We start from the raw sequence: 18897 nt of genomic DNA, 5'->3' as shown, positions 1-18897 counted from the left end.
TAAATGTCATAGAGGTGGGCTCCCTGATTAGGAGCCCCCTTCCTTATATGAGCTAGAAAAGAGGGTCCTCTTCCTGCCGTGGAAAGCTTAATATTTTCCATATATTACATTCATCTGAACGGCTGCCATGTTATTCTACATATTCCCTGGAGAGGAAATGTCTAGGCCAGCTTCCACAAGCAAAATCAGCAGGGGTACCTGGAGCAAGACCAACAGATCAGAAAGGCATTGGCTCTGGTGAGACAACCACTTCAAGGTCATGGGCTGCAGACCACTGTCCTGAAGATAGGTTGATCTGACATAAAGGGCTTCTGCAGTTCTTTTAAACTGATGATCTATCCTCTGGATAGATCATCAGCATCTACAGGGAGTGCAGAATTATTAGGCAAATGAGTATTTTGACCACATCATCCTCTTTATGCATGTTGTCTTACTCCAAGCTGTATAGGCTCGAAAGCCTACTACCAATTAAGCATATTAGGTGATGTGCATCTCTGTAATGAGAAGGGGTGTGGTCTAATGACATCAACACCCTATATCAGGTGTGCATAATTATTAGGCAACTTCCTTTCCTTTGGCAAAATGGGTCAAAAGAAGGACTTGACAGGCTCAGAAAAGGCAAAAATAGTGAGATATCTTGCAGAGGGATGCAGCACTCTTAAAATTGCAAAGATTCTGAAGCGTGATCATCGAACAATCAAGCGTTTCATTCAAAATAGTCAACAGGGTCGCAAGAAGCGTGTGGAAAAACCAAGGCGCAAAATAACTGCCCATGAACTGAGAAAAGTCAAGCGTGCAGCTGCCAAGATGCCACTTGCCACCAGTTTGGCCATATTTCAGAGCTGCAACATCACTGGAGTGCCCAAAAGCACAAGGTGTGCAATACTCAGAGACATGGCCAAGGTAAGAAAGGCTGAAAGACGACCACCACTGAACAAGACACACAAGCTGAAACGTCAAGACTTGGCCAAGAAATATCTCAAGACTGATTTTTCTAAGGTTTTATGGACTGATGAAATGAGAGTGAGTCTTGATGGGCCAGATGGATGGGCCCGTGGCTGGATTGGTAAAGGGCAGAGAGCTCCAGTCCGACTCAGACGCCAGCAAGGTGGAGGTGGAGTACTGGTTTGGGCTGGTATCATCAAAGATGAGCTTGTGGGGCCTTTTCGGGTTGAGGATGGAGTCAAGCTCAACTCCCAGTCCTACTGCCAGTTTCTGGAAGACACCTTCTTCAAGCAGTGGTACAGGAAGAAGTCTGCATCCTTCAAGAAAAACATGATTTTCATGCAGGACAATGCTCCATCACACGCGTCCAAGTACTCCACAGCGTGGCTGGCAAGAAAGGGTATAAAAGAAGAAAATCTAATGACATGGCCTCCTTGTTCACCTGATCTGAACCCCATTGAGAACCTGTGGTCCATCATCAAATGTGAGATTTACAAGGAGGGAAAACAGTACACCTCTCTGAACAGTGTCTGGGAGGCTGTGGTTGCTGCTGCACGCAATGTTGATGGTGAACAGATCCAAACACTGACAGAATCCATGGATGGCAGGCTTTTGAGTGTCCTTGCAAAGAAAGGTGGCTATATTGGTCACTGATTTGTTTTTGTTTTGTTTTTGAATGTCAGAAATGTATATTTGTGAATGTTGAGATGTTATATTGGTTTCACTGGTAAAAATAAATAATTGAAATGGGTATATATTTGTTTTTTGTTAAGTTGCCTAATAATTATGCACAGTAATAGTCACCTGCACACACAGATATCCCCCTAAAATAGCTAAAACTAAAAACAAACTAAAAACTACTTCTAAAAATATTCAGCTTTGATATTAATGAGTTTTTTGGGTTCATTGAGAACATGGTTGTTGTTCAATAATAAAATTAATCCTCAAAAATACAACTTGCCTAATAATTCTGCACTCCCTGTAATCGGCGGCAGTCCGACACCCGGGACCCCCACCGATCAGCTGTTTGAGAAGGCAGCGGCGCTGGCAGTAGCTCTGCTGCCTTCTTGCTGTTCTCAGCAGGCCCAGTGACTTAACGACTAGTATCACTAGCCTGGGCGGGGCTAAGCTCTGTTTACTTGAATGGAGATTAGCCCCGCCCAGTCTAGTGATACTAGTCGTGACGTCACTGGGCCTGCGGTAAACAGCGAGAAGGCTGCGGCGCTCCTGCCAGCACCACTGCCTTCTCAAACAGCTGATCGGCGGGGGTCCCGGGTGTCGGACCCCCGCAGATAAGATGCTGATGATCTATCCAGAGGGTAGATCAGTTTAAAAGAACTGCAGAACCCCTTTAACATTACATTTGAGCAGCTTTTCTCTCTTGCATTTTGTTTCCTTTTTTGCCGGCTTTGCACTTGAAGTCTATGGAATGTTGTCCCTGTGGGCCTCACTGGCCAATGACAATTGTGTAAATGGTTGGTCCCAAGCACTTTAGTGCCAAAGTGTCTCATCATCACAAGGCTAGGCTTCATATACTGTATATAATATTAAAAAGTAGAGCAGTTGCCCTTAGCAAGTAGTCATTATTTTTATTGTAACCCCAGCATTTGCTCCCCTCTGGAGACTCTGTATTGTCAACTTTTCTTAATCTCATCCTATTAATTGAAATAAAGGCTATGCAGAAAATTATTCAATTTGTTGTCATTAATTTTACAATGAAATTTTGCTTATCTAACCCTTAAACTTTGTCTGGGTACAAGGTTTATTTTTAGACATTGACACGTCCTAAAATGTGCATACAGTAGGATCTTTGGAATTCAACATTAAAGGGATTCTATCATGAGATTTGGGACCTGGCCATATGTTTAGGTTATAGGCCTCAAATCTCATGACAGAATCCCTTTAAAGAGGTTATCCACTCCTTTACTATTGGTGGCCTATCCTTAGAATAGGCCATCAATACCAGATTAGTAGGGGTTGACACTCTTTACCCCCATGATCAGCTGCATCAAATTAGCTCTGTACACAATGGACACAGCCAAGTAGGTTAAGTTTGTTATAGAATAATAGACATAATGAGGGACACTGTAGCTGTCTGGTCAGTGCTTCATACAAAGGGAATTGTCATGGATAAGGTATGGGAGGGGACACCACACCGACAACAGGGGGGGAGGGAAAAGCCACTAGGCCTTAACGTTAGGGAAAGGGTCACCTCCTATATAATCCCTACTCCTTGCCCTGACTCCTATCTGTATGGGCACATCTTGAAGGTAGGAATACCCATACACCGGAACCTAGAGGACCTGGAGACCCTAAAGAGCCCTATGCGTATTGGCAAGGCTTGAGATGACCCGTTCCTTCTCAGGTGAAGGAACCAGCGTCTCCCTGAGGCCTAGTAACAACAGACACAGGGAGGGAAAACAACCACAAAGAAACATGACACTTAACTTCTGTAGAGAGATGGATGAGCAGGAACTCCAGAGAGGACAACACACCAACTCTTCCAAAACCAAATGAAGCTATCAACCGCATAGCCAGAAGGGTGAGGTCAGACTATATAGGGGAGGAGTAATGACCACTAAGCTACACCTGAAACAAGTAACCAAAAAGACTGTTAGATCCCTTCATGTGTAGCCAGTCTCTTCGATCTTCTGACATCTGTCATGGGTGGGACAGTGACAGAAATGTATCTTGAAGCAATAAAGAGTCAACTTCAGTCTTGTTAAGTTGGATCTCTTTCGGTAGGGTATTGCTGTATGTGGCATCTGTGGTTTCGGATATATCTCTGATTTGCATCAGTGGAGATGGGAAGGGGGAGCATTTTGAGCACAAATCATCAAGATTCCAGATTCTCCTCTTTCTGAGGTCAGGATATTGCTAACTTTAGGGAGGGGTTTGCTTTTTTTCAGAAAAGACTATCTGTCTAAGTGGGAATCGTAGAATGTCTTCCTCTATAGGGATCGATAATTTTTGAGGAGGTCTCCTTATTCGGTCAATTATCCTATTGAGGTGGACTACTTGGGTAAATATTTGTGGGGTAGGGAGATCAATACCTCCGAGGTGTCGTGGAAGTTGAAGGGTTGAGTATTTACGTGTTTTTTTAGAGTTACAGACATATTTAGAGAGGGGCTTGTTGACCATTGTGTGAAAGGAATTGTGAATATGTATAGGCAATGCCTGTAGTAAGTATATTATTTTTGGCCAAATAAGGCAAAAATGTTTTTGCAGCCTAGCCAAGACATATACAGGGAGTTGCCGGAGGAGTCTTTAAAATTAGAAATGTATGATTTATTTTTCTTGTTTTTAATCTGGGCTAGCATAAATCTATTTGGTTTATCTCCATGGGCATAATGTTTATACTTCGCATATATATAGGCTTTTGCTGAGCACAGATTAAGCGCATTTTTTAGTTCTATACATAAAGCTGTTAAGTCATCTAAGTGCGTCTTAAGTAGAGATCTCTTATGCAGACACTATCGTTTCAAGATCTTTTGCTGTAGTTCTGCTATTCCTTTTGCCTTTTCTTTATTAGTATGAATGGAGAGGGATATGAATTAATCTCTTATATGTGATTTATGAGCTTCCCAAAGCGTCTGCAGAGAGACCTCGTTATTGTCAATTATCTCAAAAAAATCCTTTGTTTCTTTATCCTTACTGGGGGGGTTTTAGCAGTAAATTATTTAGTCTCCAGCAACGGGGTAGACAACATTTCTTGTTACGGATTGTAGGTAGTGTTAAATCACTGTGCCTAATAACTGGAAAAACACCCAAAAGGAGGATTCCAGAATAGAAGGCAGCTTACCTATTGGATGAAACTAACGGTCCAGAACACTACAAACAGACTAAACAGGCACTACAGAAATCCTCAGGAACCCAGACGTACAGAGACAATGAATAGGAACATGTGCAGACTAGAAGATACTTCTGGAACCCAAACAATCCACAGAAACCAGTCCTGCAGTGATAAGTGCAGAGGCCAGTACACACGTGACAGAAGCTGCAGGAACACAAACATACTGGATAATGGCACATGCAGACATACCACACACATGACAATAGCAGCAGGAACCCATACACAAATGGCAGTAACAGGAACACTCCAGGCAAAGCTACAGGAGCAAGGCAGGCAGAACCAACCGGACCAACAATTAATGAAGCAAACATTACTAAACAGCTAGGGTCTAGACCAAAGGTGCACAACCTGTAAATTCAGCTGTGTTTCTGCCCGCAGCGCTGCGCGATGGATCATTACAGCTCCTGCCCCTGCACTGTAGCAGGAGCAGGCCGAGGAGAAGGCAGAAGCAGTTATCAGCGCTTTTGCCTTCTCCTCACACAGGTAAGCGCTATGTAGGGTGGATCCAGCTTAGGGGCAGAGGAGCGCAGAGCTGCAGTGTTAGGAGACCTGATCAGCTCTGCCTGTGTACAATGCCCCCACCGCAGGCTGGTTTCCCCTGTAACTGGGGCTCCTTTGGATGCCCCAGTTACAGTGGAAATAGTGCAAAAAAAAAGTCTGTGTCTTTCAGTGAACTCTTGGGGACAAATTATGTGGAAAATTATGTGGAAAAAAATATATTAAATAAGTTAAAAAATTATTTGAAAAAATATAATAAATCACAAATAAAAGAAAAAATTTGAAAAAAATAGAAAATTATAAATAAAAAAATACTAATAAAAGGAAAAAAAATAAAAGGAAAAATTGCAAAGTAAAAGAGTGTTCACTGCCCTCTAACAGTCTTTTTATGATCCCTTGTCATTATGTGGCAAAAATATATTGAAAAAAAAATTAATAATAATAATAAAATACACATAAAAAAAAAAAGTGCAAAATAGTAGAGTGTTCATTTTCCCCCAACAGTCTTTTTTTGACCTCTTGGGGGAGATATTATGTGGCAAAAATATATTTGAATAATAAGTAATAAACCAATTATAATTAAAAGAATACAATAAATAATTATTAAAATACAAATAAAAGTAATAAATAAAAAGGAAAGAGTAAAAAATTCACAAAAAGTGTCAGTGTCCCCCAAAGGTCTTTTTATGACCTCTTGGGGGATATTATTTGTAGCAGAAATATATTAAAAATTAAGTTAAAAAAGATAAAAGAATAATAAAATACATAAAAGAAAAAAAAGCACCCACACCAACCAAAACCGTTGCCATTATCGCCCCATTCTTGTGAAACTAACTATACATATAAATACGACTGACACAAAATACACAATAACTAATTAAAATAATTTATTTTGGTGTCAGTTTGCATATTTAAAGAATAAGGAGCTAATAGTTTGAAAAAAAAATACCTTTTAAAATCGTTTTGTGCAGTTTTCCCCAAATAAAACGAAAAAATTATAAGGCCCTACCTGTCAAGTGAAAAATTGTTGCAAAAATTATTTTGGTAGTCCCAACACATAAAAAAGTTACAACCGTTCAAACCACCAGGTGCACAAAAACACAAAAAAAGTGTCTTTTCAGACCTGGTTATCAAAGTGTTAACCAATAAGCGCTTTCCCCACTAGTAAGAGAAAGTGCTTACTGGTTATTGCAGGGCGCCTGTAACTGTCAGGAGGTGGTAATAACCAGGGAGCACGGCCACTGCAGTGAGGGAAATCACTGATTTATGAACAAGTTACTGAGGCGTTGCCCCTGAACCAGAAGATGCATACTTACCTGCTCCATGCCGCCCTGCCCCCGCTGCCTCCCTGCTCCATGCCGCTCTGCCCCCGCTGCCTCCCTGCTCCATGCCACCCTGCCCCCGCTGCCTCCATTTTCCGGTTCCTGCACTTTTGTATCTGTCCGTGCATGACCATGGTCACAAACACTGCGGCAGTCAATGACTGGCTGCAGCAGTGACACGCTGCTTGTGGCCAGATCACCGCTGAAGCCATGAAGGTACATGCGACCATGGCCATGCACTGACAGGTGTAATCAGCGCCGGTAGCAGATAAGTATAACTCTTCGGTTTCAGGGGCCATGCTGCAAGAACTTGTTAAAAATTCATTTTTACTGGGAAATCTCTTTGAGCCAGGGTGGATTAGCCATAGATCTCACAGGGAAATTTCCCAGGGGGCCGCCTGGGCCCTCCTCACGGCCAGCTAGTGAGAGTTTTTGGGGATGTATTTTGTGCTTATGGGGGCAGTATTGTGTTATGAACTGTGGGGCGATATAAAGTGCCACAATATGGTATTGCTGGCCCGGACTTCCATCAATTTGTACCCGACTACAAAACGGGGCCACTGTTAGTATTTTTCCAGGGCCAGCAGTGAGATATTCAGGTCAATTACTGGAAACACGTCTTCATAGGGACACTCACTCATGATAACTGGCGGTATAATCGTGCCGCACATCGATCTGTGTGATCAGGGATGTGCTACTGATAGTCAATGTAACTAAATTAAGGAGGAATGACTGTGATAGCGATGATTCCTCCCTAGTCACTTTACATCGACCTGAGTACATTGCGGCCCCTTGAAATAGAGCGATGTGACAATGCGGCCCTCAGACCAAAAAAGGTTGTGCACCGCTGGTCTAGACACAGGGGAGATTTATCAAAACTGGTGTAAAGTAGAACTGGCTTAGTTGCCTATAGCAAACAATCAGATTACACTTTACATTTTCTAAAGGTGGTCTGGAAAATAAAGGTGGAATATTATTGGTTTCTATGCGCAACTAAGCCAGTATTTCCTTTACATCCATTTTGATAAATCTCTTAGACACACATCACATACCAAAAAAAAAACCATTCTTGCACAACCTCTTTAAGGCCCATACAGGCTGGTCAGGTCACTAAGGGGTTAAACACTTGGAAAACCTTTTAATCTCCTCTGTAGGGCCACTGCACTTACAAATTATGAGGATAGTCAAAAGAAACATAATCCCTTTAAAGACTGCGAGGATTTGAAAAGAATCGCATGGGGAATCTGAGAGGTAGGTGGAGGAAAAAGTCTCCTCGAGATACATGTGGAAGTAGAAAGAGCTGTGCACAAAAACAAAAGACCCAGAACAAGAGAGCACCTAAACTGAGCGAGGGATAGAGCGAGGTGAGAGAAAATGTCTGGAGGGTGAGCCACCCCTAACATCTGTGAACTGTGAGGAACATTAAAGTATTGCTCCTCTCTGTATGAGAAGCTCTTGCATTGCTTCAATAAAGTTGACTGTTTTCCTGCTTCCATTTGGCCATGTTAATAACTTCATCACAACTCATATCCCTTTCCTTCTGCTTGGCTTACACGTTCACTAAATAGATGCATGCTTTTTATTGTTACCGTATATGTGATGCATGATCGAAAACCAGAACTTCTGGCCTTCACCAACACAAAGAATTCAATATACACATTGTTCATTCAGGGGCTTCAATATACAATATGTCAGCTATGCAATTGATGTAATAAAGTATAAGAATCCTCAGCTCACCACTTAGACACCATTGTTCTCGTCAGGTCAGTAGCTGTGTTGCTTAGAAATCACTGGACTGGAGACAAGGTGCAAACAAATCGGCTGTGATGAGATGAACTCCAGCAAACTCTAGGGCAGTGGTTCTCAACTTTTCTAAAGCCGTGACCCCTTAATACAGTTCCTCATGTTGTGGTGACCCCCAACCATTACATTTTTTTCCTTGCTACGTCATAACTAATTTTGCTACTGTTATGAATTGTAATGTAAATATCTGATATGCAGGATGTATTTTTATTGCTAAAAATTGAACATAATTAAAGCAGAGTAATTAATCACAAAGACAAAATGTTGGGTACCACTCAAATAAATAAATCAGTGGTGCTTCAAGTCCCCCCCAAATAAATAAATCAATAGTGCTCAGGGTCCCCCAAATAAATGAATCAGCGGGGCTTCAGGTCTCCCCCAAATAAAATCAGTGGTGCATCAGGTTTCCCCCAAATAAATAAATCAATGGTGCTCAGGGTCCCCCAAATAAATAAATCAGCGGTGCTTCAGGTCCCCCCCCCAAATAAATAAATCAATGGTGCTCAGGGTCCCCCAAATAAATAAATCAATGGTGCTCAGGGTCCCCCAAATAAATAAATCAGCGGTGCTTCAGGTCCCCCCCAAATAAATAAATCAATGGTGCTCAGGGTCCCCCAAATAAATAAATCAGAAGTGCTCAGGGTCCCCCAAATAAATAAATCAGCGGACCTGAAGCAGACCTGAAGCACCGCTGATTTATTTATTTTGGGGACCCTGAGCACTTCTGATTTATTTATTTGGGGGGACATGAAGCACCGCTGATTTATTTATTTGGGGGACCCTGAGCACTTCTGATTTATTTATTTAAGCCTTAAATAAATAAATCAGAAGTGCTCAGGGTCCCCCAAATAAATAAATCAGCTGTGCTTCATGTCCCCCCAAATAAATTAAGCCTTGCTCAGCCAAATAATTAAAATAAAATTAGCCAGGCTCAGCCAGGCTCAATTAAATCATTGGTGGCAGTGGTGCGGTCAAGTTTATACTGCTGGCACTCCTTTCTTGGACTGGAAAAAGGGTGTGCTGCCCTGGTTTTGCTTTTTTTTAGATAGATAGATAGGTAGATGATAGATAAATAGATAGAATAAAAGGATGGATAGATAAATATATAGATAGATAGATAGAATAAAAGGATAGATAGATAGATAGAAGATAGATAAATAGATAGATAGATGAAACATTTTGATGCCAGAAAACCGACGTAGGTGGTTTAATAAACCCCTCCTTGTCTGTATTACATTTACCATTACCATGAAATACAAAAGTATATATTTATGGGAAATTAATTTATGTTTAACATGTAAATAAGATTGATGCATCAGATGTAATAGTGTGAAAACATCCCCAGATCCCGTGCTTCTATGGGTTACCCAAGGTGCACAAGGGACTTTCCCCGTTAAAGGGACGTCCCATTGTGTCAGGGACGGGGAGTTTGACACATCCAATCAGTACATACGTGGATAGGATTTTACGACCCTTTGCGGTATCCCTATCCTCGTATGTACGTGATTCTATGGATGTGATCAAAAAATTTGAAGGAATACATCTTGGTGAGAACGTTATGCTGGCCAGCCTGGATGTTGAGGCCTTATACAGCTCCATACCCCATGACAGGGGGTGTGAAGTTGTGGCCTCATTTCTTAGTCAACGTGGCACCCATTGCTGGCAGCATAACGAGTTTATTCTTGAACTAATGAAGTTTGTCCTTGAGCACAACTGTTTTATTTTTGACCATCGCATGTACCACCAGCTCAGGGGAGTGGCGATGGGGAGCCCCTGTGCCCCAACCTTCGCAAATCTCTACCTGGGCTGGTGGGAACGTGAGGTTGTGTTCGCGGATAATCAGAGATGGGCTGATCACATTAATTTGTGGTTACACTTCATCGATGATGTGTTGATTTTATGGTCTGGGAGTGTTGAGGACTTCGATCGGTTTGTTTCAGATCTTAACGTAAACACTATGGGATTATTTTTTACATCGGAGATTCATGAATCTCAAATCAATTTTCTGGATCTGACCGTCTTCAGGGACAGGATGGGCAACATTGGCACACGACTGTTCCGCAAAGAGACTGCGACCAACAGCCTCCTTAGGTGGGACAGTTGCCACCCCCTGCCCCTGAAGAGGGGAATTCCAAAAGGGCAATACCTTCGGGTAAGGCGCAACTGCTCCAGCATGTCGGATTTCAGAACGGCATCCAGTGATCTACGAACTAGGTTTAGGAGTAGGGGGTACCCGCAACATGTACTAACTAAGGCGTACCAGCATTCGCTGGCACAAAACCGGGATGTCCTCCTTACTCCTAGGCCAGGATCGGTGGGAATGGACCAGGTGCGCATTATAGCCACATATGATGAAGCGCATAACACAGTGCGAGAGTTGCTGACGACCTATTGGGGTATTTTAAAATCTGACCCCGATATTGGAGATATGATAGGCGACGCACCTCTAATTACGTACAGACGTGGACGTAGTTTGAGAGATCGCTTGGTCCATAGCTTCTTTCAGGCCCCGACCACATCCACGTGGTTGAGTACCAGTCTCAAAGGCACCTTTCGCTGTGGTGGTTGCGTCGCCTGCCCTGCAATCCAGACTGGCGCTACATTCCTCTGTAGCGTCACTGAACAGAGGTTCACTATTAGATCATTTGTTAATTGCAAAACGAGAGGCCTGGTATATTTGGCCACTTGTGTTTGCGGTAAACAATATGTGGGTAAAACCACAAGAGAATTCCGTAGAAGAATAGCAGAACACCTAAATGACATCCGCAAAGGGGCTGACACCCCTATTGCCAGACACATATCAACCATGCATAATGGTGATGTGGATGTCATTAAATTTCAGGCTGTGGAAGTAGTCAGAAGATCGCCAAGAGGAGGCGACTTTGATAGGCGTTTATTACAAAAAGAGACACAGTGGATTTATCGCCTGTATGCGCTCCAGCCCCAGGGATTAAATGAGTATAATTCCTTTGTGTGTTTTCTCTAGATCCCTGAGTCTGGAGCGCAGCGGGGGAATTTAGGAGTAATGACACACCGCCCGCTATCCCTGTGTCCCAGCAGGATGACCACTAGTGTCTCTATGTTATTGGTCAGCATAAATGTGATCACCTAGGCCACAGATAGGGTCATTAGATAGCAGGGGTATGTAAGTGCAATCATTGGTTGTAGACTGTTCACAGCATATTATACCAAACACTGCCCCTGTTACTTATAAAGGGATCACTATGTATATCCACCATGTATATCCGCCCAACCAGAGTGTTACTATACCGATTGGTGTCCTCAATAATAATATAACTCAATGTATACCACTTGATGATCCTTGCCCCGATCGGTGCTGTACCTATGCCGCCGGATCAGTAAGTCGCCGTATATATCAACTCAAATTCTAATGTAGGAATGTTGTGACATTCCCCTGGGCCGGTCTCACAGAGGGGGCGGCACAATGGGGGCGGGATGGATGATGCGGCGATGCCGCGCCTCCTGTATCCTCATTGGCCGCTCTGTAGGCGTGGCTCAGCAGAGGGGAGGAGGACTCTCCTCATATTTCGTGCACCTGAGCGGCCGCGTTCGGCCACCTCGTACTTACAGCTGCAGTCTCTGTAATGGAGGCTTAGCAGCCAGGATTAATTGTCCCGATATCCACACAATCACGCTCCTGACGAGCCTATTATGGCGAAACGCGTCGAGTGTGGTGTGGGGATGAATTAATGTCTACATGTGTCTGCATTGCGCTCACACTGCAGTTGAGGTCTGCGGTTCTCAGCCCTCTGCAGATTGATGAGCAACTGCAATTCAGCTTATTCTGATCCACCCAGCTTAGCTTAGATCCATTGATTCGTGCTTGCAGGGCCGACTCTCAGACATCTGATTCACCCTGAACGGATGGATTCAATTGAGATCGGCTTCTGCAGGCAGATGTTTATCACTGGATTAGTCCATGATTAAATTTAGTCCAGGGATCCATTAGCTGGCAGTGGTTCAGAGCACCGTGACCGCGCAATAGTGCCTACTCCTGTGGAATTGTAATAGCACGGCCCCACAGCCCTATGCTCCAATCAGCAGTACAGCACTAGCCTGCGGTATTTCGAGTGACCCCATCCACAGCTGCAATTACCGCAATTTGCGGGTTTTTTAGGTCCCATTCATCGACCTTACACTGACTGGATGGCGTCCTAGAATTTTAATATAGGTTAGTTTCCCTCCCCCTAATTTCTTTCTGATTAATAAAGCAACAGTTTTAACAGTCATATAGCGTTCCCAACGACAGTGATATAATAGTAATAGTGTGTGGCTCTAAACATTCCTGTTATGTCTGCAGGTGCGTTCCCAGCAAAAAACAGCAGGTGTGCTTCCAATACAGGTAAAGGGAAATGCAATGTATATATTATATCATGGAGATCATCTATGAACTTAATAAATGCTCAATTATAAGGATTTACCATTCATGTGATCACTACAGATTCCAGCAGATTAAATCCCATTCATCAGTTATCAATGGATGATGCCAACAGCAGCTGCACATTTCTCCTGCAGCGGCCACTGCAGGAGAAATGTGGTATTACATTCAAATAACTTGGCAACCATTAAAGGGAACCTGTCAGATTCGTTCCACCTTTTATGGCGCAAAAGATCATAAACATCCAGCGTACAGAAGGGAACCTTCTTCTTTCATTCTCTTTGTTAAACAAATGAAATAAAATGCAGTACACAAAAAAATATAAACTAATAAAATTTAAGCAGACCTGAAGCACCGCTGATTTATTTATTTTGGGGACCCTGAGCACTTCTGATTTATTTATTTGGGGGGACATGAAGCACCGCTGATTTATTTATTTGGGGGACCCTGAGCACTTCTGATTTATTTATTTAAGCCTTAAATAAATAAATCAGAAGTGCTCAGGGTCCCCCAAATAAATAAATCAGCGGTGCTTCATGTCCCCCCAAATAAATTAAGCCTTGCTCAGCCAAATAATTAAAATAAAATTAGCCAGGCTCAGCCAGGCTCAATTAAATCATTGGTGGCAGTGGTGCTCAGCGGCAGTGTCATTAACGAAAAAACTCTGACCTCAGCAGACAGGCGGCCCGACTTACCCGTCCAGACGTCAGGCTCCTTCAAGCACAGGCAGTGATAGGACATCACTTCCTGTGTGCGAGGATAAGGGACCGCTGCCGTTGTGCGGGCGACCCACAATAGGAAGCCTCAGGCAACCCCCCGGAAAGGGCCGATCGACCCCCGAAGGGGTCACGACCCCTAGGTTGAGAACCACTGCTCTAGATGAATCCAAGTCTTCTTTATTGTAGAAACAAGTTAAAAACCAAAATGTGCATATCCTAAAAAGACCCTGCGTATCCCTGACATGTTTCAGGCCTAGCATGGCCCCTTACTCTTAGCCATGAGGCAGGGGTGTAGCTAAAGGCTCATGGGCCTTGGTGAAAGAGTTCAGCTTGGGCCCCCCCTTTCCCTCAGTGCTTTCGGGCCAGGGACAATGAAGCACATAGCCTTCATGCTGTCCGAGGCAAAAATTGAACCCCCCCCCCCCAATTCTTGACCTAACCCCTTACCTCCAGCAAGAGGTGTAACTTGACCAGAATGCACTTTCTATAATACTGATCTTATGTGGCACAAGGGTCTTTGGGCCCACTCAGGCTCCTGGGCCTGGTAGCGACCGCTACCTCTGCACCCCCTATAGCTACGCCCCTGCCATAAGGCATGAAACTTCACTTGAATGGGACTGAGCTGCACTTAGGTAATGTGACTGGTGGCCTAAGAGGCTGCAGCGCTCAGCGAAGTGCCTAGGCCTCTTTAAACAGCTGATCTACAGGAGTGGCGGGAGACGCCCCCCTTTCCCAATCAGATATTCAATCAGATATGTATGATCTAGCCTGAGGATAAGCCCTCAATAGCAAAACCCCTTTAATATGAGTTTTCTCATCAAGACATTCCAGTTTTGAATTGACGTGGACCTGACCATTAGCTGTAGGTCCTGATTCAGAAAGGAAGTTACAACCTGCCGTACAAATGTATTACTAATCAACAGCCAACCATATAATACTGTACATGGATAGGATGGGTCTATCAAGCAAGAGCCATACCAAATAGGCGATGTCCATGTGCACTATGAGGGCGATTAAATAGGGCTTGTTTGTATGAGACGCTCACTTACTTTAAACGGGTCACCCAATACTGACTTCTGGGCTCTTCACAATCATGAGAAGTGCGATCTTGTGTCTCCTGTTGAATGGGCCACAGGCAAGCACGCGCACTGCAGCTCCATTCAAAATCTATGGGACTGCTTGGAGATAGGTGTGATAATTTTTTACTGAAATACCCCTCTAAAACATACTAGGGATATAATCGAGCATTTAAAGTGTTCCAGTAGTTGATAGTGACATGTCAAAGATTTTGATCGGTGGGGGGTCTGAGTGCTGAGCCCCCCACCAGCCCAAAAGAGGAGAAAGAAGCAATCCCAAAGAGCTCCTCACTGTAGGAGATAGACTTTCTATTGAGCTCATCTACTGCAGCCAGGAGAGAGAGTACACTATTGGAGAACTTCCTTCTCCTTGTTCTAGTGATGGGTGAGGATCACAGGCACTTGGACCCCCACTGATATATTATTTATTTATTTTTTGTGATAAATTTGTGTCCTTAAAGGGGTTCCTTGAAGGTCATCAAAATCAGATCGGTGGGGGTCCGACACCCGGCACCCCTGACGATCAGCTATTTGAAGAGAAGGTGCGCGCCGTGCCAGCGCTGCCTCCTCTTTACTGTTTACCTTCTCGCCGTCACCTCTACAGCGGTGAGCAGGTGTAATTACACCTAACCGTCCCATTCCCTTCAATGGGACGGATCGGTCCGGTACATTTGTATAGGAGCAATCCGTCCCATTGAAATGAATGGGATGGCTTGGGTGTAATTACACCTGCTCACCGCTGCAGAGGCGGCGGCGAGAAGGTAAACTGTGAAGAGGAGGCAGCGCCGACACGGTGCGCGCCTCCTCTTCAAACAGCTGATCAGCGGGGGTGCCGGGTGTCGGGCCCCCGCCGATCTGATTTTGATGACCTATCCTGAGGATAGGTCATCAATATTAAAAGCCTGGGGAACCCCTTTAAAGGAATTTTCTGAGATCCCAATATTGATGACCTATCAAGTGAATGGGAGCTGAGCTGCAGTTACCTGACACGGCCACTACACCTTGACCGAAACTGTTCTTCTGGCTCCATTCAAAGTGGTAATTCCGGCTGCAGTGGAAAGCTGATTGGTGGGCGTTCGGCGTGTCGGACCCCCACCCATCAGATATTGATGACCTATCCCCTGATCTCTAGGGGTCATACATAGATAGATAGATAGATGGATAGATGTAGAAAAATAGATAGATAGATTTTTTTATAGTTTTTTTTTTATTGTATTAATTAATATGATTGAAACCCCAATTATTAATCATCAATTAATAAGTTAAATATTTTTGGTATGTCTAGGGCGTAACTGCGGTTTATAAGCAAATACAAATGACCTCTTCCTTATCCTCTAAAATTACTGTATTTGCCATCATTGACAAACACAAAGTGAATAGTACTTTATAATACAGATGATATTACACGTATCTGCTTACCGCTCATCTATAGTCCACCTGTTAATGAGCACTTACCCATTAGAAGGTATGTCTTTGTTTTATCGGAGCATTCATCCTCCAGCTAAATACATTACATCATGAGCACAATGGAGACTGCATTACATCTCATCTCTGTATTGTCTAAATATTGTCTTTAATGATGTAGAATGTACAATAGCCATTATAATGATGAGAGGACGCAGAGCTGCACCTGACACTGTCAATGAGGCGCTCCTAAAATATATATTGATATGGGACAAAATGTTCCAAAGTGACCCCGTCATAGATGCAGAGTGGACTGGAGACCTTCAACAGAAGTGCAGGCTTTCTGTCCAAGGTACGGTAGATTTACATTTATACAGTATGTAGATATTGTATAATGGTTCTATTACATTACGGTCACTGTATGGCAGCATTATTAGAGCACTCTGTGATACAGGTACTACTATGCACTACGTGGCACTGTTAGACATTGGAGAAGAGCAGATAAGACGCAGGGTGAATTTAATCACCGAATAAACAAAGAAGATAAAATAGATCCTACATGTTTTTATTTTTGTTTGGTGCTACAACACTACGGTATATTCATTAATGTAATTGAATTACAATAATAATAATAATAATAATAATAATGTTCCATTTGTGCAAAAAAAAGGCTTATTAATGTTGAAGTCTAAAATGTGGAGACAAGTATTGTATATCATGGGGGCTTCATTTATTCTGTAGGGTGCCAGAGGAATGATCAAGCTTCTAGAGGATATGTTACTGTATTCGCACACCATCATTTTGCTATTAATGAGCTTTGAAGTGAAATTTTGCAGCCCCACAGATATCACTGGTAAGTAGGAAAAACAACCTGCTTTCTGCAACCAAAGCTTCTATCTATCTATCTATCTATCTATCTATCTATCTATCTATCTATCTAAAAAAAGCAAAACCAGGGCAGCACACCCTTTTTCCAGTCCAAGAAAGGAGTGCCAGCAGTAGTAAACATAAAATAAGAAAAAACTGCAGCACAGCCGAGTGGTGAAAAATGTGTGGTCCTTTATTCACCCATGCAACGTTTCAGGCCGCTTTGCTGGGACCGATTTCAAGCCTGAAAACAGTCCCATCAAGCGGACTGAAACGTTGCATGGATGAATAAAGGACCACACATTTTTGGATATACTGCAGTTTTTTTCATTTTTTCCCCTTATCTATCTATCTATCTATCTATCTATCTATCTATCTATCGGTCTATCTCATATCTATCTATCTATCTATCTATCTATCTATCTATCTATCGGTCTATCTCATATCTATCTATCTAAAATGGAGAAAGACAGCACTCCTACAAAAATGTTCAGATAAAGTGAGTGCCCACGTTCTTGTTCCTGATTAAGTATCTAGATAATATAAGAAAAATGTCTGCAGCACTCCTGTAGAGATTCAATGTGCAAAGAGGTGGGTTTCATTAGTCCACATCCATGCAATGTTTTAGTCCTGTCTCAGGACCTTTTTGAAGCAAAGTTCTATATCACTTTGCTTGCAAAAGGTCCTGAAATAGGACTGAAACATTGCATGGATGTGGACTAATAAAACCTTTCTTTCTTTCTTTCTTTCTCTATTATCTATCTATCAATCAATCTATCTATCTTTTTAATCTATCTATCTATCATCATTTATCTATCTATCTATCTATCTATCTATCTATCTATCTATCTATCTATCTATCTATCTATCTATCTATCTATCTATCTCTTGTGTCCACCCTTTGGGGGGAATGTATAAAGACTGGTGTTCTGTGCACCAAAACTGAAATTTGTGCCAGTTAGGAGCTGGTATCGATATTAGGTTTAATTTTTTTGTCAGTTTTGTGGCATAAATGTGTAAACTTCTTTGACTAGTTGTACAGAAGTGGGCCTAGCATCGAAAGGTGAAACATTTTGATGCCAGAAAACCGACATAGGTGGTTAAATAAACCCCCCCTTGTCTGTATTACATTTACCATTACCATGAAATACAAAAGTATACAGTATATTTATGGCAAATTCCTTTCTCTTTAACATGTAAATAAGATTGATGCATCAGATGTAATAGTGTGTGGCTCTAAACATTCCTGTTATGTCTGCAGGTGCGTTCCCAGCAAAAAACAGCAGGTGTGCTTACAATACAGGTAAACGGAAATGCAATGTATATATTATATCATGGAGATCATCTATGAACTTAATAAATGCTTAATTATAAGGATTTACCATTCGTGTGACCACTACAGATTCCAGCAGATGAAATCCCATTCATCAGTTATCAATGGATGATGCCAACAGCAGCTGCACATTTCTCCTGCAGCGGCCACTGCAGGAGACATGTGGTAGTACATTCGAATAACTTGGCAACCATTAAAGGGAACCTGTCAGATTCGTTCCACCTTTCATAGCGCAAAAGATCATAAACAACCAGCGTACAGAAGGAAACCTTCTTCTTGTATTCTCTTTGTTAAACAAATGAAATAAAATGCAGTACACAAAAAAATATAAAATAATAAAATGTAATTAAAATACAACGCGTTTCGGGGATCAGCAGGGGCAGATACATAGCTAGGTGGCTGGAGGGGGACCTTGTTATGATAGATAAAGTAAAATAAAATGAATGTGGAAAATTAACTAAATAGATTATATAGAAGAGTTAATTTATGTGAGGTAGCAGTGATGATGTGACAAATGATGATTGATGGACAACGACAAATGAATAAAGGACCAAGCAAAAGAATTTGTCTGATGTATGTATAGAATAAAAACATGATTGTATGATGATATGAATTATAATGCAGGGGTTGGATTAAAAGGCAGTTCGTTGAGAATAATAATCTCGTAGATTTATAAAA

The sequence above is a fragment of the Bufo gargarizans genome, chromosome 8 (genome assembly GCF_014858855.1).
Source record: "Bufo gargarizans isolate SCDJY-AF-19 chromosome 8, ASM1485885v1, whole genome shotgun sequence".
In the NCBI taxonomy this organism is placed as follows: Eukaryota; Metazoa; Chordata; class Amphibia; order Anura; family Bufonidae; genus Bufo; species Bufo gargarizans.
This window is presented reverse-complemented; position numbering follows the sequence as displayed.